Source organism: Maniola hyperantus, chromosome 11 (genome assembly GCF_902806685.2).
Source record: "Maniola hyperantus chromosome 11, iAphHyp1.2, whole genome shotgun sequence".
Classification (NCBI taxonomy): Eukaryota; Metazoa; Arthropoda; class Insecta; order Lepidoptera; family Nymphalidae; genus Maniola; species Maniola hyperantus.
This window is the reverse complement of record NC_048546.1, coordinates 12,983,348-13,006,494: the sequence shown is the minus strand read 5'-3', so window position 1 is coordinate 13,006,494 and position 23,147 is coordinate 12,983,348. Positions and strand designations below refer to the sequence as shown.

Below are 23,147 nucleotides of genomic sequence, written 5' to 3'. Positions count from 1 at the left end.
ACAAAAATGCGTAAGCTCTTTGCTTATTTAGAAATGTAGGATCTAAACATTATTACAGCGTGAAATACTATCTCAGACATTTTATGTGTCTGGGCGGTACTAAGAAATTCTTATCTTTTTCTTGTATAAGTCTGTTGTTTCTATCCTTCGAATTTCGATAGAGCACGTCCCGCATATTCATTTTACGTTGCTCATCACTAAGTTGTGAAATATAAACACTGACCTCTGTTAATACAAGCACGCTGGACTTGATTTTTTGGATTGCTGACTTGTTTTGGAAGCAACTTGTTTTTCGCCATTTTGGTGCTGATGGCAGTAGTAACTAGTAAGCGTCATGTGAGCGTACTCGGAACTATATGTCATTTAAAAAAAAATGGCGAGCAAACAAGCAGGCGGGTCACCTGATGTTAAATGATTACCGCCGCCCATGAACATTTGCAGTACCAGAGGAACCACCAATGCGTTGCCGGCCTTTCAGGAATTTGTTGGTCCGCTCCTTGAATAACCCCATGTTGTAATCTAATGGGAACACCGCCGAAAGTGCCGGAGTTGCTTCCCTTTTGTATTTATTATATTAGTACAGATTCAACGCTAGATCAAGGTTAGATTTATGCTTTGAAAGTGGAAAAATAATGTACCAATGTAGAGTATGTGTTTGCTATTGGGTGGTACCTATAATTTGCATGTATTTTAAATGCATGTCCAATTGTAATCTAGGTATATGCACAGATAGGCCGATGGTAATTAATGGAACTATTATACGAAGCGCTTTCGTGTAAAGATGTAGGTATACTATCACAGTTTAATGGTGTATGCTTGCAGTTGATAACATGTGAGTTTAGCACTGATGGCTCTTGGAGTCAGAATGTTATCAGTAGGATTAGTCGTAATCTAGCTATTAGGCACTAACTAGGCTCTAGCCTAGGTTATTATAGAGTGAACAAAACCGTTAACGTTCATCAAGTTGTACTCAACTTTAGATGCCCCACTGAATAACAAGTCGTAATTAAAATTATAGTAATTAATTTAAAATAAAATTTTAGCCCTGCCAAAAACTAATTAATTTTTATATTAAAAAATGGCGCCATAAAGCTGCCAATTGAATTCTTTCCAAAAATGCGTGATTTTCCAAAGTCACCCGGGATAATGTAAGGATTCTAACGATATGGACCTACACATCCAAATCTGTTAAGGCATTTAAAAGTTTATTTTTATTTATTTATTGACACTTTATTGCACACAACACAAAGTAAACATTGAAAAAACACAATACAGGATCTTATTCTAATAGATGTAGCATGCAAAGGCGGCCTTATCGCTAAAGCGATCTCTTCCAGGCAACCTTTGACGAAAGGAATCACGAAAGCACGGGTTGGTGCGGCAGCCGAAAATGGCCCTAGTTATTATTATAAATTAGACTACATACACAGTACATTCAAATAATACACAAATAAATATAATTATATATACCCATATACATATCTCTATAATATATTACATAATTCTGTTTACATAGATAAATAATAGTTCTTCAAACGATTTTTGAAGGTGTTTAAGGATTTCGCCTGACGTATTTCTAAAGTTATGATGGAATAAAGAAACTCACATACATGTTGTAACCTAAGTGAGTATTAATTATTTTTCTTTAACTCTGAAACGTTACACTCCGTTTTTGGACAGTCATATAAAAAAACGTAGATTTTGATCAAGTTATTTGAACAAGAGAAAAATTAAAATCATCCTTAGTAAAAAAGTAGACGTGTAAAGTAACAGAAAAACAGACAAAAGTAGCAATATTTCACAATAACTATGTAAATAAGTCAATTCATGTTTCCGAAATGAGGGGTACAGTATTGGCGAATAAGATATATCTTGGGTGATTGCCAGCTTGGCTACATAGGCATAGGTGTGTGAATATAATAAATAATATAAGTCCAGCAAATTGCTAATGCGCGTGGCCGCCATTTTAGTGACGTCAGCACTAGACTGAAGTTTCGACCTGATGGTATATTTTAACTTAAATATACGTCAAACGACGTCAAAATGACGTCATTTCGATGTTAATGAGACATGGTTCCAGCGATTTGCAAGATTTGCAAACTTAAAACTAAAGCTACGAGAGTTCCAAACGCACCCAGGTCTGAGAAGAGCCCACAACAAACTAAGCCGGGTATTTTTATTTTTTTGTTATCACCACTTTACAAAAACACTTAAACTTATTAGAACTATCATAAAGCTGTTAAGCAACTCATTCCCAAGCCTTCTTATCATTTAAATACATGTATACATAGACTGCCAAAATCATAACCCTTCCTTTTGGGTTTGCCGTAGTCGGGTAATAATTAATGGTCAGCGTTTATTCTTCTGAAATTCTAACACGTTCCCAGTAATTAATTCATCGCTCGCATGTGTGGCAACCATTAGTCGCCGAGTTTGAATGTTCAAATACTTTCGTACTTGCCCGCTTTATACTGGCTGCTCTGAATTGAGGGTGCGTTCCAGATTTTGGAAATAACATTATTCATCTGTTAATAAGAATAATAAGATTTGTACGTTTTACTTTGTGGTTTTTAGGGTTCCGTACCTCAAAAGGAAAAACGGAACCCTTATAGGATCACATTGTTGTCTGTCTGTCTGTCTGTCTGTCAAGAAACCTACAGGGTACTTCCCGTTGACCTAGAATCATGAATTTTGGCAGGTAGGTAGAACTTATAGCTGACATTTGAGGAAAAATTTGAAAACCGTGAATTTACTAATTAGTATTCAAATGTAGGTTTTGATTTAATTTCGTTACCTAGTTATCTTTAGAACGGTAACGTTATAGATTTAACAGTAATTATTTTCGTATTATGAACTTTTCAGATCCACTTGGCTGCATCCCAACTGTGATGGGATCTGTAAATCAGTCCTTTCAGCGAAAATATTTCCTAATTTACCGAATGTTTAAAAAAGTTTTATCAAACATTACTTTCTCTACTCTGGATTCAGGTTATTTGGGGCCTGCGCTAATTTAGTTTACCAGTGACTTCTCATTTTTTAATTGCAGGTTTTAAATAAATATCAAGGTTATAAATAAATAAATAAATGAATAAAAATATTTTTTATTCAATTAAACTTTTTACAAGTATTTTTGAATCGTCAGATGCATCTACTGGTTCGGAATGCCTTTTCTAAGATTCCTCTTTTCAAAAATTTGATATACAATATTATGTCATGTATAAAAAAGTATTTGCAGTCCCGTGCGTTAGTTATTTAATGTGTGATAAAATGTTTTAAAAGTTTAAAATATATCGAGGAAATAACCTAGTTCCAGTCTTTTCAAAAGCTCTAAATTGAACCTCACGTAATACGTTTGACTTCTATAGCTACTACTTCAGCGGCTGAATTACTTAGAATTTATTTCATGACATAAATTTTTCCAGGTCGTCATGTTAACAGGGCAACATTCATCAGATTTTAAAAGATATAGGTAAGTATATTTACTTAAATAAATTTGTATGTTGCTCTCAATAGTTTTAAAACCCTTTTTTAGGGTTTTCATTTTTTAAATATAAAATATAGTTTGTACGAGCCTTGCTCAATCCTACCATTTGATCAGTTGAGGAAAATACTATGGAAAATTGTTTTATAATAAGTAAATGTTATTAGGAATCAGAATGAGCAAAGCTAAACTTAGAAGCCAGTAGTAAAACAAAAAGACACACAGACAAAATCAAAAAAAATTAAAAAGTTATAAATATACCGAACCCTAAATAAAAAGAAAAGTCATGACTCATTAACCAAACGCCCAGCCCGAACCTCCCTGGCGCAGTGGTGAGCTTATTAGTTGGAGGTCCCGGGTTTGAGGCCCGTCAGGGCAACTTTGGGATTTTATAATTTCTAAATTTTTACTGGTCTGCTCTGGTGGGAGGCTTCGCCTGTGGCTAGTTACCACCCTACCGGCAAAGCCGTGCCGCCAAGCGATTTAACGTTCCGGTAGGATGCCGTATAGAAACTAAAGGGGTATGGGTTTAATAAAAACTGCCATACCCCTTCCAGGTTAGCCCGCTTCCATCTTAGACTGCATCATCACTTACCACCGGATTGAAAAATAAAAAACTTTTGGACCTAGAAAGCTAAAATTTTACACAGAGGTTCCCTTAGTAAAATAGACAAGGAATAAGACCCGAATTCCCAAAATTCCCACGGGATAGAAAATAAAAAGTCACTCTATTTAGTATATAGATATAATATATGAGTAGAACAGGGTTCGACGAACAGTGTTGGCGCCAAAGTTATAAAGTAAATCGAATAGGTACTTAAGTCTGGCTTTCCTTCATTAGCCTTGTATTGTGGCAAATATTTGATTTTATCAGAGCTAAAGTGGCCATACAAATGACATAGCTTAAAGAAGTACAGAAACGGAAACAAAAAAGATTCTTTGTACCTACTTAGGTACATAATTTTCGCCAACATTGTATTTTGTAGTAAGACAAAAATGTACTAAGCCACTAAAGCCATAGCGTTCTCAGATGAAAGCCGGATAAGTTCCGTGGAGAGTTAAAATCCGGTTACAATTGTATCCGATCGTTACTTCCCTAGCGGACGGACATATAAAACTTTACCATTTTGATGTTACTGTTGTCAGTACCATAAGTTTTACATGTTACAATTTAAAGAAAAATGCATTGACTACGGTGGTTAAGACTTAAGATGCCACCCTACTATTTGGGGGGTCAGGAATTCAGTTCCGGGCACGCGCCTACTAACTTTTTGGAGCAAATATCTAAGGGTCAGATTATGACATAACCCATCTCATTCTGAGAGGAGACTCGTGCGCAGTAGTGGGCCGACGATGGGTTGGTCTTGATGAGGATATAAATAATTCATCACAGCCTTGTAGACTTTTATATAGCGACAACATAAAAGTTCTGTTCAGTATATTTTGTACATGAACACAAGAAACCAAAGGCCTCATTTAGTGACGACGGCCTGGGCCTCCGACGAGCTTGGTCGGCCGCTGGGTAGGCACATGAATTAATAATCAATATCATAGCGTGTATTTTACCAACTGCTGTGATGTGTCATGTGTCAAGTCATAAGGTTAGGTACATGCAGACAACATGCAATATAAAAACTAACAACAAAAGTACGTTGGAGTCAAAGCGATAATTGCATTGCAATCAATAATGGATAGCAATTATAAGTGTAAGTCACGCTAGTCGCTATCTGCATTTCAATTAGCTACAAAATGTAGGGGAGTTTGTATTAAACTATTTTTTTTTAATTTTATTGTTAGAGCTTTATGACTCTACCACTAACAAAAAAAATTAAGTACATAAAAGTTAAACAACACCAAAAAAAAACCTGCCAAGTGCGAGTCTTACTCGCGCACCGAGGGTTCCGTACTACAGTCGTATTTCTTCGACATTTTGCACGTTAAATTATGCATAAAAATAATTAAAAATCTGTTTTAGAATGTAGAGGTAAGGGAAAGCCCTTTCATATGATACCCCACTTGGTATAGTAATCTTAATTTAAATTAAAAGTTGAAAATACTAATTATTTGTTCATGAACACATTCAAATTTTTTTTGTGATGTGACCACAAATTCACAGTTCTCAGCTTTTATAACTTACCCTGTAGGTTTCTTGACAGACACGACAGACAGACAGAGAGACAGTCAGATAGTCAGACAAACAAACAAACAGGCAGACCGACAAACAGACTACAAAGCGATCCTACAAGGGTTCCTTTTTCCTTTTGAGGTACGGAACCCTAAAAATTAAAGTGGGTCACACATAACCACTGTCGGTAAGAATAGAGTCTAATCAACGAATGCTGAACAGGGTACACCCCTTTGGTAAAGATCTGATGAATATTAATTCCTCGAAACAACGTTTTCCGGAAATAGACTTTTCCAGAATTGGATAACTCAAGAACGGTGGAAAATAAAAACTTTAATATTTTTTAGGGTTCCGTATCTCAAAAGGAAAAAAGAACTCTAATAGGACTCAATTCGTTGTTTTCTGAAGGACCAATATCAAGTTATGAGCGAAAAACCAAAAAAGTCAAAATTTAAGGCCTTCCGGGTGCGCCTGGATTTTCTCCGGGGACTTTTATTATGTTTGCCTTCTCACGACCTCAAACTCAACCCCAAAGTCAAAAATACTGCTTCCCTCCATGCACTCTATTATTATTCGATGACTAAACTAAGAATGATCAAAACTTATTTCATTTTATGCGTGAGAATACCAGCGATTATCTACGACATAATGTCATAAGCTACCATACGAAACAAAAACGTATTTTCTCGGACTCGGATCGGGTGAGTACGTAATTGCTGTAAGAGCTAGCCCGCACCACGGTAAATTTTCGTACTTTTACTCCGGAATTAATACCGCACGGGATTTTTATTGATTTAAATTCACGGATAATAAAATGAACTGCAACTAGCCGCACCGCAGTGCGTGCTCTCTCTCAGGTAAGTAGGTGTAAATCGGTGGCGCGAAGCTGTCATTATTAGTAAACTTCAGATCATGTCGTCAATTGGAAGTTGTCCAAGTTCAACTGGAATATCTTTGGTCTGGTAGATAGGTACCAGGTTTTTAGGTCACGCATAATGCTAATTACGTGATTTTGTGTTCCGTGAGTGCAAATTTTCTTGCGACACCTGTATAGTTTTTGTATGGCTATGACCGGATAGAGGAGTGGAATAAACTATAACGGTCCACGCGGAATCGCCGAACAGCTAAAGCTTTCCCTTTTATCTAGTTTCTCCACTAATAAAAGTGAAGAAACGCATTCTTATGGTATATACATATTTATTGTATTTCTTTGTTCAAAGATTCGCTCCATATCATCCAAAAGAAATAGAATGAAAATGCATACATCTGACACGTCACGCGATCTGCAATGTCGCCTATAAACCGGTTAAAGTTGTTTTTAATGCAGCATAAGGTTTCCTGACATAATGGCTTTGATACTATTATATAAAATGTTACAAGGCAAAATTTCTCATTGCTCATGTACCTATTTAAAGAATAAAGATATACCTACTTAAAACCTAACTATATAAAAGTAAATGCTGACTGACTCGAGTATCAACGCACAGCTTAAACCACTGGACGGATCGAGCTGAAAGGCATGCATCCGTTAGGAAATATTTTTTAAAGACTCAACCCCTAAGAGCGTGAAATAGGGATATAATTATTAATAATAAAACTAAATGTCAGACTCATCATCATCATGATCTTAGAGACTGAAGGATTTACAAAAACAAGACTGTCTTACTTTTAAACCAGATATTTGGTCAGACAATATGCTGAGCTGTGCACCCATTTGGGGTGGTGTCACAGATGAAAATGATACTTTTATCTGTGACACCAACAACAAATAAATTTATTTTCTTTCTTTTTATAATTTTTCGGAAATCTGGCAAACCACAGACAGAGATATTAGTTCCTTTCCTAGCATAGAGATGTACATAATAGGTCAATGGTTCCTAGAACGTATCTTCAAAATTTCATTGAGTTTGATTGTTTAATATATTCGAATAAGAGCCAAACTATAATACTTTTGTATGGTCTACCATACAAACGGAGTTCAAAGCTCTGGCTTTGGAGCGCGCTATAGGTACTTTTTTTAAGAAAAATTTTTTAATCTGTGGAATAACCATGAATCATATTATTTTCGAGTATCACTCGTTGCCCTAGAAAGCAAGAGGTGTAATGAGCTGGATCTGAAATATCGTCTGGTGCACGCATAAATTTGCCTTTCTTAGTAAATCGTAAATTCTGTTTTGCACTTTGGGCGCCATTCCAATTTTATGCAAAGGAAACATTGCGACCATGGGTTTACTTAATCATTGTTGTTTCAACCTAGATTGTGCTACTTACCTTGTGCCACTTATCTTTCATATAAATATATATAAAAGGAAAAGCTGACTGACTGATCTATCAACGCACGGCTCAAACTTACAACAAGTAAATTTGGTGTCATTCAAAACTAAATTGAAAAAATTCCTTTTGGATAAACAGGTAGAATTTCAGGATCATGTGGCGGAGTACTCCTTTTTGTAACAAGATTTAGGTTACATCATAGCCATACCTTATACATGTGCATAGATGTGTCCAATTATATATATATACACACATATTATACTTACTTATATATATATATATATATATATATATATATATATATATATATATATATATATATATATAAGTAAGTATAATATGTGTGAATTTGTATATATTATTAACATATAGAATAGATAGATTAGATAAGTACAATTGAAATAATTCCGTGGCGCCACCCGAATCAGGGTTCCTACTGAAAACCAGCGCTGTATGTTTTTGTACTTGTGCAAGACATATGGCATTTATGCTGAGTAGGGACCTTTTTTTTCGGGTTGTGCCACACATGACATGGTTTATTCCGGCGCTTCTTCTACTTGATGTCTTTTGACTTTACTACTCAAGTATAAGAGGCGCCGGGATAACCTAACCTAATAATGGTAATGTGTGGTACAGCCTTAAAAAATAAACGTTTTTCTTTCTTTCTTTCTTTCTTTCAAACTGCTGGATGGATCGGGCTGAAATTTGGCATGCAGATAGCTCTTGTAACGTACAGGCATCCGCTAAGAGAGGATTTTTGAAAATTTTACTCCTAAGGAAGTTTTATATAGTCCACACGGACGCTTGTGATAGGTAGATATAATATTATGTGATATCAGCGCGGTTTGGTAGGTACTTAATGAAATAGAATAAAAAGGCTTTTTTTAAATGAACTTTTAGTAAGTCTTTTGAATCGTTAAATACATCTACCACTGGTACGAAATAGCTTCCCTACCGAGAAAAGCCAGCAAGAAACTCGGTGGTTGCTCTTTTCAAAGATTCCATGCCATGCCATGTAATTTTGCAGTCCCGCGCATTGCTGGACCAAGTTTTGTCATTTACATAATCTTAGATAGTATAGTATGTTTTTTCAGGATTTAATTTTCGTTACAATACAGAGAAAATAATATTCTAAAAAATTATAACGTTGATCTCAAGTAAAATCGTATTATTCCCCACTATTATAGATGTAGGGTTGTAGATGTAGAGATGTAAGCTGTGATAGCCTGATGGTTAGGACGTCCGCCTTCTAATCGGAGGTCGGAGGTTCGATCCCAGGCACGCACCTCTAACTTTTCGGTGTTACGTGCGTTTTAAGTAATTAAATATCACTTGCTTTAACGGTGAAGGAAAACATCGCGAGGAGACCTGCATGCCTGAGAGTTGTTCTCAAAGGTGTGTGAAGTCTACCAATCCGCACATGGCCAGCGTGGTAGACTATGGCCAAACCCATCTCACTCTGAGAGGAGACCCGTGCTCTGTAGTGAGCCGGCGATGAGTTGATCATGATGATGATGAATAATGTAAAAAATTATAACGTTGATCTCAAGTAAAATCGTATTATTCCACACTATTGTAGATGTAGGGCCAAGGGGCGCGGATCCGGAAGTCGGTCCGTTCGTTAATTTCAAGCTAACCGCGCCCAAATATCAGTGATTAGTTTTACATTTCATTTTGTGGATTAATTTTAATAACCTGTTAAACGGTATAAGTTTCATGACTTATGGCGTACCAACGCATAGACCAACTACCAAGTACCAACTATGCCTCATTATTTCAAAGTTAGTAAAAATTTTAATATGGCTGCTAGAGGGGCGCCTATGAGGTGCTCTGACGGTTTGGCAGACTTCACACAGCGTTGAGAACATTAGTTAGAACTCTCAAGTGTGTACGATGTTTTCCTTCACCGTTAAAGCACTAAGTAGGTATATTTAACTGCTTTAAACGCACATAACTCTGAAAAGTTATAGGTGCGTGCTCGGGATTAAGGCCCTCGCCTAGGAGGCCGATTCTCAACCATAAGCTTTATAAGCTTAATCGCTTTTTAAAACCTACTAAACTACGCAAAATTTGCATAAAAATCAATGCGTAGAAGCTCCACGGCAGAGACTTTTCCCCTATGAGAAGGCCGAACCCATTATGGCACTTAAGTTGTAGCACTGAAGCGCCAAGGCCCCATTTATACCATTTGTACCATACCAGGCCACGGACACTCCGTTACGGCGGAAATCGGGAACCATTCGCTTTCTAAACAATATTAATGGAAAAACTTATCCGCAACGACAACTGTTTCGCCTTTCGCCCTTGCGTATTGCTTGCGTATCATTTATTAAAACAATTAATTTATTAAAGAATTTATAGGTATAGTACGCGACAGGTCGAGATCGCAATCGGGTTATGAGACGCGCTAACCCGGTGCGGGTGTATGAGCGCGGGTGACTTGCGGCTGTACGAGGCGTCCCCCCGTCTCATACCCCGATTGCCACCTCGACCTGACACGTACTATACTTACAATTTGAATAGTTTGAGGCAACCCCCTGCCAGACGCCCTTAAACTATTAATCTTTAAGGGCTCTTGGCTGGGCATTGCCATGACACTAAGTGTCTGGCAATGCAAGAAGTGATTTCTAATACTATTCCGAAGAAAACGTAAAAAATTAGACTTTATACTTTGACGTAAGATTTTTTACACCTTTGTTACCTGTTATGTCCCAAAGCCACCATGATCCAAACTTCATAGTCGCTGATCGTTCCTCCCTGTGTTGGGGACAATACGCAGATAATCTTTCAGCTTTTATAAAATTACGAAAGTCTGGCACTCGAAGGCTCTTAGGCGGAAATCTATAGAGCGCACTTTGACTTTGCTCAGACTTAAGATTGAGTTAAACGGGACAGATTTATGGGAGAGATATAGCTGTCTCTGTCTTAAGTCTAAGCAAAGTTAGAGTGCGCTCTATAGATCTCGTTTAAGTCCATCAAGGAATCTTCCAAACAAAGTAATATTTGCCCATTTTAGTCTACTCACATTTTTTGTTCCTCCGATTTTTGTTAGTAACAAACTATACCTGAACTACTGTAATATAATACTGTAATACCTTTACTGTTCTATAAACTCAGTCCTGGTAAAAAAGTATGACAGTCGGTTCAGTGCATGGAGACAGGAAAGCCATGTCCATTAGTACAGCATTTAAACTATATAGCTTCTAAAACACATATAGCATGTACTATATTATATTTCGTAGCCATAAGTTATAGTTCTGCATCCAAACCCTACCATTACAGGCACGTCACTTAGCCATGGCGGAAATTCGGCACGATTTACTTAGCAAACACCATAAAGAAATTGTCCATAGTTTTTCTTTATATTCTTGTTGTGTTGACAATACGTAACAAGATTGTGTTTCCATTACGTGTTAGTTAATAATTATTTAATTTTTCCAACTAGCTATAGTACCCATGACTTCATCCGCCTTGATTTAGGTTTTTCAAAATCCCGTAGGAAATCTTTGTTTTTCCAAGAAAACCAGAATGCAACCTATCTCTGTAGGCTGTACCAAATATATGATGCCCGCAACTTCGTCCAGATGTATTTAGGTTTTTGGGAATCCCGTGGGATCTCTTTGGTTTCCTGAGACAAAAAGTAAGCTATGTCCGCCCTTGGGATGTAAGCTATCTGTACCAATTTTCGTCAAAATCGGTTAAGCGGATGGGCCGTGAAAAGCTAGCAGACAGACAGAGACACTTTCGCATTTATATTAACATGGAAATTTATATTTATATTATATTATACTAGCTGACCCGCTGCGCCAGCCGGCTTAGCTCGGGTGGAATTTAGAAAATCGAGGTGGGAGTTGAACGTATTTCTTAATTTGTGACCGAAAATACAAATACCAATTTTCATGCAAATTTCTTGAAAAATGGCGGACTTTCATACAAACTTTCATCCCCTATTTAACCAACTTAGGGGTGGAATTTCGTAAAATTCTTTGTTAATGAATACCTACTCTTTACAAAGAACACACCCTCAAAATTTTATGTCTTTAGGACCAGCGGTTTAGGCTGTGCGTTGATATACATAATATAAGTCAGTCATCCAGTCAGTACTTTGAATTTTATAAACAGACTAGCTGATCCCCGCGGCTTCGCCCGCGTATATATAATATAGTCTATATCACTCAGGAATAATTAAGCTTTCTATTGGTGAAAGAATTTTCAAAATCGGTTCAGTAGTTCCAGAGATTATCCCCTACAAACAAACTTAACGACATTACCTCTTTATAATATTAGTATAGACTAGCTGACCCGCCCCGGCTTCACTCGGGTGGAATTTAGAAAATCGAGGTTGGGGATGAATTTCACGTACACGTATTTCTTTATTTGTGACCGAAAACCCAAATACCAATTTTCATGCAAATAACTTGAAAAATGACAGACTTTTATACAAACTTCCATCCCCCATTTAACCCACTTAGGGGTGGAATTTCGAAAAATTCTTTCTTAGTGGATACCTACTCTTTACAAAGAATAGACTCTCCAAATTTCATGTCGTTAGGACCAGCGGTTTAGACTGTGCGTTGATATATATGTCAGTCAGTCAGTCAGTCAGGACTTAGAATTTTATATATATAGATTAGCATGGAAGTATGGTTATGGATAAGCAGATATTATGTGATTGTTATAGTAATATACTCAAGAGATATACTCAAGTTCATAGTAAACACCTTTTCATAATTTTCTTATTACTTTTCCAGTTTTGTTTTGGTAAACACTCTGTAGACTTATTCTACTTAGGTCATTATAGGTCTCCGCAAACAGGACCGAGAAGTAAAATACGATTTACATAATTATGCAATTTGCAAAGCGATATTTTCTCATTCTATTTGATATTTTTTTCAGTTTTGCCTGCAAACTGCTTGCAGATATTTTTCAACTAACATTTTTAATTTATTTTGGTACAGAGATAGCTTCCATCTCGGGAATCGATATAGACAACTTTTTGTCCCGGACAATCAAAGAAACCACACGGGTTTTTCAAAAAACCTAAGAAGGGCATCATCTATCTGGTACAGAGGTAGTTTGCATAGACTATTTTTAGCCCGGAAAACAAAAAGTTCCCAATGAATTTAAAAAAAACCCAAATCCACACGGAGAAAGTCGCGGCCATCATCTAGTATAAAATAATATGGTTTATTAAGTCTTCGGTATATGGATCGTATAATAAAAACCTCGGAAAATATCGGAAAATTGGTGGCACGAAGTAAGCTCGTATGACAAGTAATGTAAGGTGGTTATTTATGACCGGTTCACACATTATTTCAGTAGATCTTATAATACATACATTGCCTAGACTGCGGTGAAAATATAATAAGAGCTGGGTAACAAAATGGTATAATTACACTTCTGATCAAAATACTTTTTAGAGTTCCGTAGCCGAAGGGTAAAGTGTCAGAATGGGGTACATAAACATTAGAGCAATTTAACCCGTCAAAGACACAAGTTTGTGCGTTTACCGTCAAGAAGACCCTATTCACCATACCTCTTCTCTTTCAAAGCACTGCCCTCGCTATAACAACAAATAATAAAAACTTCATAAATGACCACCATGAAAAATTTTATTTTCATAAAAATTAAAAAGGGTTATTTCTTGTACGATGGTACGGAACCCTTTGTGAGCGAGTCCAACTCACACTTAACTGGTTTTTATTTTCCATTAGTCCGGATATTTTATGTCCACTGAATACAAATCTGATCTCATTTTCACATAAAAGTAGGAATATTATTATGTAAAGCGTATCCTTGCCCCGCTCGATTTACGTAGATAATATAGAACTTCTGTCCTTGTCAAAAGTATATAGGTGATTAAATCTGTTCGCTTGTACTTATAATGTATTTTCTGATATAAAACGGGGGACCCTTTTCTTGCGAGCTTGCAATCTGCGTCGCCCCATTGCATTGTCTTAACGTGGAAAAGCGTTTATAAGCGTTTCTCGCGCATTTTAAAATATTATACTAAAAGCCATTTTCATGCAAAATGTCAGTCTTGTGTAGGAGAACCATGCTTTGCTGATGCTTTCTAAATAGATCATTTGAATTTTTATCACGTAGGGATTCTCCGAGCATAGTTCTCTCCATCGCCCAATGAGCGACAATGAGGTTTCTTGTCAGCTGCACCAATTTAACGGCTCAAGAAAAAAAAATTTGTTCAAGAAACTTTTTTACTTACTTAGGTATACAACAACAAGATGCGCAACATAAAGATGAGTTTGCGAATATGGGAAATAAACATCTTTTTAACCTACGGAATCCTAATCGAAGTGGCAAAATACCACAGGCTTGAGAAAGCCTCGCGTACAGTGCATACGAGCACAAGTTAGTTATTTTTAAAACGAATGAAGTCGCGAGAGATAAAGATAATTATTTTTTGTAAAAAATCGGTCACTCGCAAGTGAAATGTATTATTTCTGATAGAAGAATGCTAACTCGTTTGAAAATAGCATCAAAGACAACGTATTTTGAACACGACTTGCGTCACAGCAGTGGGAATTGCAGAAATAATTTGTTTTCATTTCATTTGTTATTCTTTATGAAACGGGATTTTTACTTTCGATTGCAATACGGTTTTCTTGTTGATCTACGGTTGATCAACCTATCACCACACCAGCTTTTATTATGGTTCCATGTCCGAAGGATGCCAACGGAACCTCCACTGAGGCTCCACTGTCGTCCGTGCGACTATCTGTGGCCCTACCGCGGTTTTTTGACAGCTACAATGTCACGATCGCAATCATCTCTGATTGGTTAATGCTCGCTCACTATTGGCCACAGTGCATTGTTGCAAGTAGAATCGCACAAATTCAGCCAATCAGAACAATTGACATTGTAATAATGATTGATGCAGGTTTTAGACAATCGCCCTACTGTCTATCAGTGGGCTACATCTCATCTCATGAACCCTAATAGGTAGAGAGTCGAAATTTGCACAAAGTGTGTATCTAACAAAAAAAAATAAAGATTTCAAAATGGGCACCATATAAATTAAAAACCAAATTAATCTTGTAAGATGGTAGGGAACCCTACGTTTGCGACTCTAACTTGCTCGGTTCTTAATTGATCGGTTTTTAAATGACATCTCAGTCAGTGACAGGATATTCCAAAGAAATTTAAAGTGTAGCAAATTGTTCCTGAACGTTTGACAAAAGATAAGGAGTCACATCCAAGCTCACGTTCAAGGTTCTATTTTCTTTATTCTTAAAATCGAATTTGTGACTCGGCTTCACCTTACCTTACTTAGTTAAGGTGCGGAACACGTAACATTTTATAAAGTTTTGCTACATAACACGTCTATAATATTATTATGTTACTGTTCAAAACTTTATGAACCATGTATCTAACTTGTTATGTTAATACTATAATACTGTCTCACGTTTCATGATCAACATCTCAAATTAACGCCGGCCCACCACTTATTGAGCACTGATCTCATCTCAGAATGAGAAGGGATTAGAGTTTTAAACATAGTAATCAACCATGCTGGCCAAGAGTGGGTTGACAGACTTTACATGCCTTTGAGAACATAATAGAGAACTCTCAGGCATGCCGGTGCACTTGCGATGCAATTTTTTTAGAGTTGTGTTGATAGATATACGTTTCAAGGAACTAAATATCAGTATACCTACCTACAAAAAAAACTATGTAGACAAAAATTACGAAAAGATATTGGAAGTCATTTATTATTAAGAAGCTACGTGCAGAGTTTTCCGTTTAATAAATACTACAACAAATAAGTAGTTTTATTTTACTCTACTCATAAGTCAGGAGCAACCGAGTTACTCTTAGTTTTAGTTTTAGTTTGCCGATCACGTTCATGCTGCTTGAAGTCTAAACTTGTTGAGACTCACGGATTATCAGTACCCGTAGTACAAGATTTTACGTCTCACCAAACCAAACCAAATTCGAGAGTCGAAATACTTCCGCGTTACAGTAAAATGGACCTAAACAGCCTTGAATTGAAGTCAAATATTCAATGCCACTGATTTTAATTTCGCAATGTTTCCGCTTGGAGCGCTGGCTGTAGAAGTGTAGACAAACTTGAGCTTTAAAACAAGGCATTTAAGATCCAGTTTACTGTAACGCGGAAGTATTTCGACTCTCGAATTTGGTTTGGTTTGGTGAGACGTAAAATCTTGTACTACGGGTACAGGTTAAGCTTTAAGACTGATTATGCGGAGCCTGATTATACAAGGTTTTGCATGAAAACAAAATCGTAAAATGTTGGCGGGGAACAGCGGAGAATGCTTTGTTGTGATTGGTGGACTCAAAAGTCACGTAATCAAGACAATCTGCGGAATGAGGGTACCTGACGGACGTGGGCCGGCTTTTATGCTAAGCAACTGCCTAAGCTTAGCGATCGGGGGTGTCCGGTTTTTAGGCGTCTATAGGTGGTGGTCTGTGTGTGGAGCCCTATTAATGCTGTCTGTCTGTCCGCGCGTCACGGAGACGAAATGAGTTACAAACTTGATATTTTGGTGTTTATTGATATAAAGCTATGCTTGGAGTGTCTCTACGTGATCAAATCAGAAATGAGGAGATCCGTAGGAGAACTAGAGTAACCCACATAGCTCAACGGGTTGCGAAGCTGAAGTGGCAATGGGCAGGGCACATAATTCGTAAAACCGATAGACGTTGACGTTGGACCGACGATATAAAGAGGCTGGCGGGAAATGGGTGGATGAGGAAGGCTGAGGACCGGGTGTGGTGGCGCTCTTTAGGGAAGGCCTATGTCCAACAGTGGACGTCCACAGGCTGATGATAATGATGATGATGATGATATAAAACGTTGACCCGAAACCGAATATTGAATTAAATCGATAACCTGAAATAGCGAGATTCGATTCGCACTTGGTCTGTTTTTATAAACGATAAAGATTGATGAATTCTCAACATTTAAATTAAATCTCATTATTTTGCTGCCGACATCTCAAGTACTTGTCTAACTTCAGAAAATAATTTTGTGTTCTTTAATTCTGATAATAATATACTTCTCGCAACTGAATACGGTATAATTTTCTGGATAAAATATTATTTTCGTTTTCAACTCACGTCTTAAGTTTAGTTAACTTAGTTAAATGAGTTTCTGAATAGGATATCATTATTAGAATACTTATGAGCGGAATACTAATAATAATTATTAATAGGTACAGTATGCGGGAGAAAATAATGTGCATCGACCGTTAGAAAGAGATAGTGGTTTTTTAGAGCATTGTCTCTGCCGTTGAGACCGACAAAACGTCACATAGGTATGAGTGACAGAGACAACGCTCTACAAAGCTGAAATCTAATTCTAAAGGTCGATGTACATTATTTTCTACCCCGTACTGTACGTCTATACTCCATATCCTGAAACATTCTGAGAAGACAAAAAGTTTCTCATACAAACAAAAAACACCTACCTACCTACCAAAAAAGCGGTGTTAAGATGTCCGCTTCCTATTCAGGGGTCCCAGGGTTCAATCCCGGGCACGCATTTCTAACTTTTCGGAGTAACGTGCGTTTTAGCGTTTTAAGCAATGTGTTACTTGCTTAAACGGCGAAGGAGAAAATCGTAAGGAAATTTGAATCCCTGAGAGATCTCCATAATGTTCTCAAAAGTCATGTGCACAGTGTACATTTGGCCAGCATGTTGGACTATGGCCTAAACCCTTTTCATCCTGAGAGAAGACTCGTATACTCAGTAGTGAGCCGGTGGTGTATTGAGACGATGTTGGTAGTAACAAAATACTTCGATATTTTTTCTTAACTAAGTACTTAAAAGTTTTTCCCTCGTGTGTGTGAAATGTGTAAGTGTAGATTTCACCGATTGGGCGTAATGACAGTTTTTGAATTGAAAACCTGCCAAAATATCAAAATGATCGGATGAGACTTTTACGTTGTTGAAATCGGCCCTAAGTAGAATTAATTCATATTTGACGGCCTTGGTTAATTTACCTTTGCCAGTGGTATCTGGATTCTGGTGTAGCTATAAGATGTATGCGTTTGAAATGAACAGGCGTCAATCTTGTTATTCTTAGAATCTTGTAAAGAGTAAAAATAACTATTAACGAGAGCAAGAAAAAAGAAACTTCAATTTATTTTTACGAGTGAAAATGAAAATCGTATTACGCCAAAATATCAACGTTCGTTTGCTCCAGAATTTATTTATTGTTGCTATCCAAAAATTAACACGCACTTTGTTGATTTTAAATTATAATTAACTAGTCGAATGAGAAAATAACTAACGATTGTTTTACTCAATAGTTTTTGTTGTTATTTTATTTTAACATAAAGTCTAAATAAAAGGTGATAGACTGACTGACGGACTGATCTATCAACGCACAGCTCAAGCTACAGGACAAATCGGGCTGAAATTTGGCATGCAGATAGCTATTATGACGTGGGCATACGCTAAGAAAGGATTATTGAAAATTCAACCCCTAAGGTGGTGAAATAGGGGTTTGAAATGTGTGTAGCCCACGCGGACGAAGTCGCGAGTAAAAGCTAGTTCATAATATTTTTATTATTATATTTCCCTTTACATGGGGTCGACTCATGACCAATCCCACATGGGCGTCGAGAGAAACTTCAAGTACCTCCCTCCCTCCCTCGTTGAAACCTCAAGAAGTAAGTAGTCGGGTTTTTCTTTTTGATCCTTAAATTGTAGGTACTAGCTGAAGCCCGCGACCGAGCGTGGATTTAGATTGTTTAAAATTCCGTGGGAACTCTTTGATTTTCCGGGTTGAAAAGTAGCGATATCACACTCCAGATTTTTAACTTTTTAAGTGCAAAAAATCACGTCAATCTGTTCCTCCGTTGCGACGCGTGATTGAAGGACAAACTAACAAACCAATAAACCGACAAACAAATACACTTTCGCATTTATAATATTGGTTGGTACCTAGTCATTAATTTTATGAAGTGTAATTTTGCAAAAAATACTAGGTACCTACTTCCGCCAACAGATTTTTCAGGGATTTTCAATGATTTTCAGACCGGAGCGAAGCTCGGTTAACTGAATACTATTAATGAGTAAACTTGAAACATTTTTCATGCTTTCGACCAGTTTTCATGTTTTTAGAGCGTGTTTCACTTTTCAAACTAGTGCTTTCAAAGCTCATTAGCCATTGGGCTGAAGCACTTAAAGTATACGGTCTACTTTTCTAGCAAAATAATGATACTCGTAGACTTTGAGTTGATGGATACCATTTGTCGAGAGGAAATTTCAAAGTTTGTGGATTGAAACAACTTAGTAAATTAAAAGTAATAAAATGGTGTAAAAGTAAAAAAAAGTGCGAATCGGACTCACACAAGCAGGATTCCGTGCCATTGTACAATAAATAACAAATTTTTAATTTTTTTAATTTTCATTGCAGCCAATTTTTTTTTATTATTTCTTGTTATAACAATATACGGCAATAGAATTAATACACAATCTGTGATTTTTTTTACTCTCTACCTATTATTACCGTTTACGAGATACAGACATTCAGACGGACGGACAGACGGGCGGACGGCCAGAGGATGCTTAGTAATAGGTATGGTTCCGTTACCACCCTTCGGGTACGGAACCCTAACAAGGCGTGGACCTTAAATTAGAATTTCTGCGAATGGGGATGTGGGTGTGTACTACATATTTGTATTTGTACTATTAACGTATTTGTTGATAGAACAATCTCTTGAATCCGACCTATGACGGTTCGCTGTGATTTGTAGACTTGTTTGTTTGGACTAGATACTTGGCAAGCTTGTTCAAAGGACATCCAAGGATGATTGAACACCCTTTGTTTACAACATGGTATCAATGTTTTATAAACGCTACCTAATCTAGCCTTTAGAAGTTTAGTACGTTGTGTGACATTGAAAGACCAATATTGAAATATTGCGAAGTCGATCATCTAGTTTTCGTAGACGACGACGTAGTAGACATCCGTTAAGAAAGGATTTTTGAAAATCAAATCCCGAAAGGTACAGACAGACACGACGGACAGATGGACAGACAGACAAACAAACAACAAAGTGATCCTATATGTTTTCCTTTTTCCTTTTGAGGTAGAGAACCCAAAAAATTATTAAAGCGGCAATAGTGGCCTTGAAGTTCAACGATGTTTTTCTTCACCTGAGGGAGTATAATAACTTACCTATTAGTGCGTAGCGGGTAGCCCAAACTGATGAGTCGCTCTTTTATGAGCTGCCTTGACAAAATCTGGCTTCACGCTCTATGAAACAAGGATAGGGCTGCTATCCGTCCTGTTGAAGTCCGGGGAGCATCCGCGTGGATTTAAGTTATGCATATTGCCCGGGTTTAAAAAAGTTTTTCATAGCGCGCTTCAGACAAACGTAATTTGGTTATAATTAAAATACTAAGCAATCAAACTCAATGTGTAGAGACGTTCTGTAGGTCGATTTCGTTAAACCTGCATCAATCATTATTACAACCTCAATTATTGATGTGATTGGCTGAATTTGTGCGATTCTTGTTGCAACAATGCATTGTAGCCAATAGTGAGCGAGCTTTAACCGATCACAGGTGATTGCAATCGTGACATTGTAGTTGTCATTCTACCGCAATCGAGCAGCTGGAAACAAATATCGGAGTCTGTGGTTTATATTCGATTCGCACTTGACTGGTTTTTTAATTTGCTGCAATATCTTACTCTCAGCTTTCACTAGACTGTTTAGGTATTTTTTTGTTTCATGCTAGAAAATCCGGGATTTTCGAACCACCTTTAAATTCATAGTTTTTACAGATGACAACCCTAAACAAGGATTAATTCAACGATGCTTGACTAAATACGATTAAACCAAATTGTTACAAAAAATTACACCACCTATTTTATAAACTTAATGCGTTATTTTGGTATCTAAAATTAATACTTATTTCAGTTCCTATACCTATTACTTTTTCGTCAAGTAGATACGTAGATAGAGATTAATTTTATTGAGGCTGTAATCTCAGATTAATTCGTTAATCTGACATCATACTACGTTCTCGTAATTTTTACCAAAAGGATACATTGAAGAATAAATGATTTCGTTATGTATTAAAAAATTCTTCAAAAATTTCCAAAAATCATAATAAATTTTACCTGTTAATTTTTTTTTAAAATAATACCTAAGAAAAACTTTTAGGTTTTGTTTTTAATATCGATGTTACCAATCAAAACGCTTTGCCAACTTTCTGATCATCTTGCTTAGCCTTACCATATGATTTTTAAATATTTAACACATAGGTAAATTTTTATATTATAATACTTGTATTTCACTAAACACTAACACAAAAAATTTAGATGATCACAATCAAGTCATTTTTATTTATTTTAATCGATGCACTTTCCCGCCTTTAATCCGTACATAAATTCATCTGTTTAAATTTCGAATGTTTTTGTTTTATTAACGCGAGCATAGACAAATTTTTTTTGTCGGTCGTGTTTATTTTCGAGGCAAAGGCCGACGCGAGACGGTGTCGTATCGCGGCCGATCCGTCGACTGAGGGGATCGCCCTAGCACTGCTGGTCACTTAGGGTGTAATATCGGTGATGCCGATCTTGATAAACGGACCGAGGTCAGGGTTTTAGTTATGTCGGGGTTCAAAACTAACTAATTAGGTTGGATACCAAATGATTGCGTATTACGCCGTCCGGGGTTTGATTCTGGGCTCACTTTTTGTGAACTTATGTGAGTTTAAAGCTTTTTATCCATATCCAATTCCATCCATACTTAATATTGCGAAAGTGTGTCTGCCTGTCTGCTCGCTTTTCACGGCTCAATAGTTTAATCGATTTTGATGAAATTTAGTACAGAGTTAGCTTACATCCCGGGGACTGACAAAGGGTACTTTTTATCCTGGAAAATCAAAGAGTTCCCGGGATTAAAAAAAACCTAAATCGCGGGAATATCTAGTTTAATATAAGCTTGCAAAGAATAAATCGTGAGGAACCAGCAAACTGGGAGTTCTCCATAATGTTCTCAAAGGTATACGGAGTCTTTCAATTGTATGATTTGGCGGGTTTTCTTGGTACTACAGATTAGGAAGCCAATAAGACGGTTTTTTTCGTAGTGATGCACACATAGATATCTATATATGTATAGAAGGAAAAGGTGACTGACTGACTGACTGACTGACTAACTGAGTGATCAACGCACAGCTCAAACTACTGGACGGATCGGGCTGAAATTTAGCATGCCGATAGCTATTATGACATAAGCATCTGCTAAGAAAGGATTTTTGAAAATTCAACCCCTAAGGGGATGAAATAGGGGTTTGTTTGTGTAGTCCACGCGGACGAAATCGCGAGCATTAGCTAGTTAGTTAATAATTCAAATGAGAACCAAACTACGTTTGTATGGAGCGAGTGACGAAGAGTCTCCCGTTAAGCACTTCGTTCGTGAATTCCGTACGATGCTCTCTACAGGCGAGCTCGTTATGGTAAGTACTCAGTACTCAGTCGCTTTGTCGATAAATTGAAGCCAATCACTATACAACTGTATACAAGGATATATCTTTTTATTATATTATACTAGCTGCCCCGGCGAACTTCGTACCGCCTAACAGTCGATTCTTCTTCAGGAGTTTTTTTAAATTTTTCTCTCCGTAAGAACCATCCCCGTACTTCAAGGAATATTATGAAAAATAATTAGCGAAATCGGATCAGCTGTTCTCGAGATTTGCGATCAGCAACACATTCAGCGAATCATTTTTATATATAGAGATATTATTGCGCTTTAAACACCTGGGGGGACCTTTAAAATGACATAGGCTTCTTTTTGTATTTAATCAAATGCAAAACAGAATGTACCAGATAGGATTTTTATTTATTCAAATACTTTTACAAGTACTTTTGAATTATCAAATGCATCTATCACCTGGTACGAAATGCCTTTCCTGCCGAGCAAGACCAGCAAGAAACTCGGCGGTTGCTCTTTTCAACGATTCGATTTACAATAACAAAGAGTTTATAAATTCTGGAATTTTAAACATGTTAATCCGCGCGGATGAAATCGCGGGAATCATCTGGTACGTAATACGCAGACAGAATTGTTAACCTTATTTCTCTTATCTAAATCGAACAGCACTTAAGGGAACTATTAGAATGAGCTTTCTAAAAACTTAATCAAAGTTAGTAAAATAGCTTAATGCAATCTTCGCGTGTTGAAAGAATATTATTGTGAATTTCTTTCTTCTAAAGGAAACAATCAAAACGTTACGGGTCGGTGCAGATACGGTAGGTGCAATAA

The 23,147-nt window shown here is 36.9% G+C and overlaps 2 protein-coding genes and 1 long non-coding RNA gene across 7 annotated transcripts in view; 1 reads left to right on the top strand and 2 right to left on the bottom strand.

Annotated features, from left to right (window-relative positions):
• Window positions 1–21,407, bottom strand: part of LOC117986225 (uncharacterized) — a 40,337-nt gene extending 18,930 nt beyond the window's left edge. For 3 of the 5 annotated variants that reach the window (XM_034973063.2, XM_069501772.1, XM_034973064.2), the window contains exon 1: window positions 21,114–21,407. The gene's annotated coding sequence lies outside the window, so the exon portion shown is untranslated. The remainder of the gene's footprint in view (window positions 1–21,113) is intronic. The other 2 variants (XM_069501771.1, XM_069501770.1) reach the window with 2 other exon arrangements.
• The window catches only part of LOC138402999 (uncharacterized), an 80,122-nt gene that overhangs the window by 27,090 nt on the left and 29,885 nt on the right, over window positions 1–23,147 (bottom strand). The window lies entirely within an intron of this gene.
• The window catches only part of LOC117986430 (aminoacylase-1-like), a 45,767-nt gene that overhangs the window by 2,376 nt on the left and 20,244 nt on the right, over window positions 1–23,147 (top strand). The window lies entirely within an intron of this gene.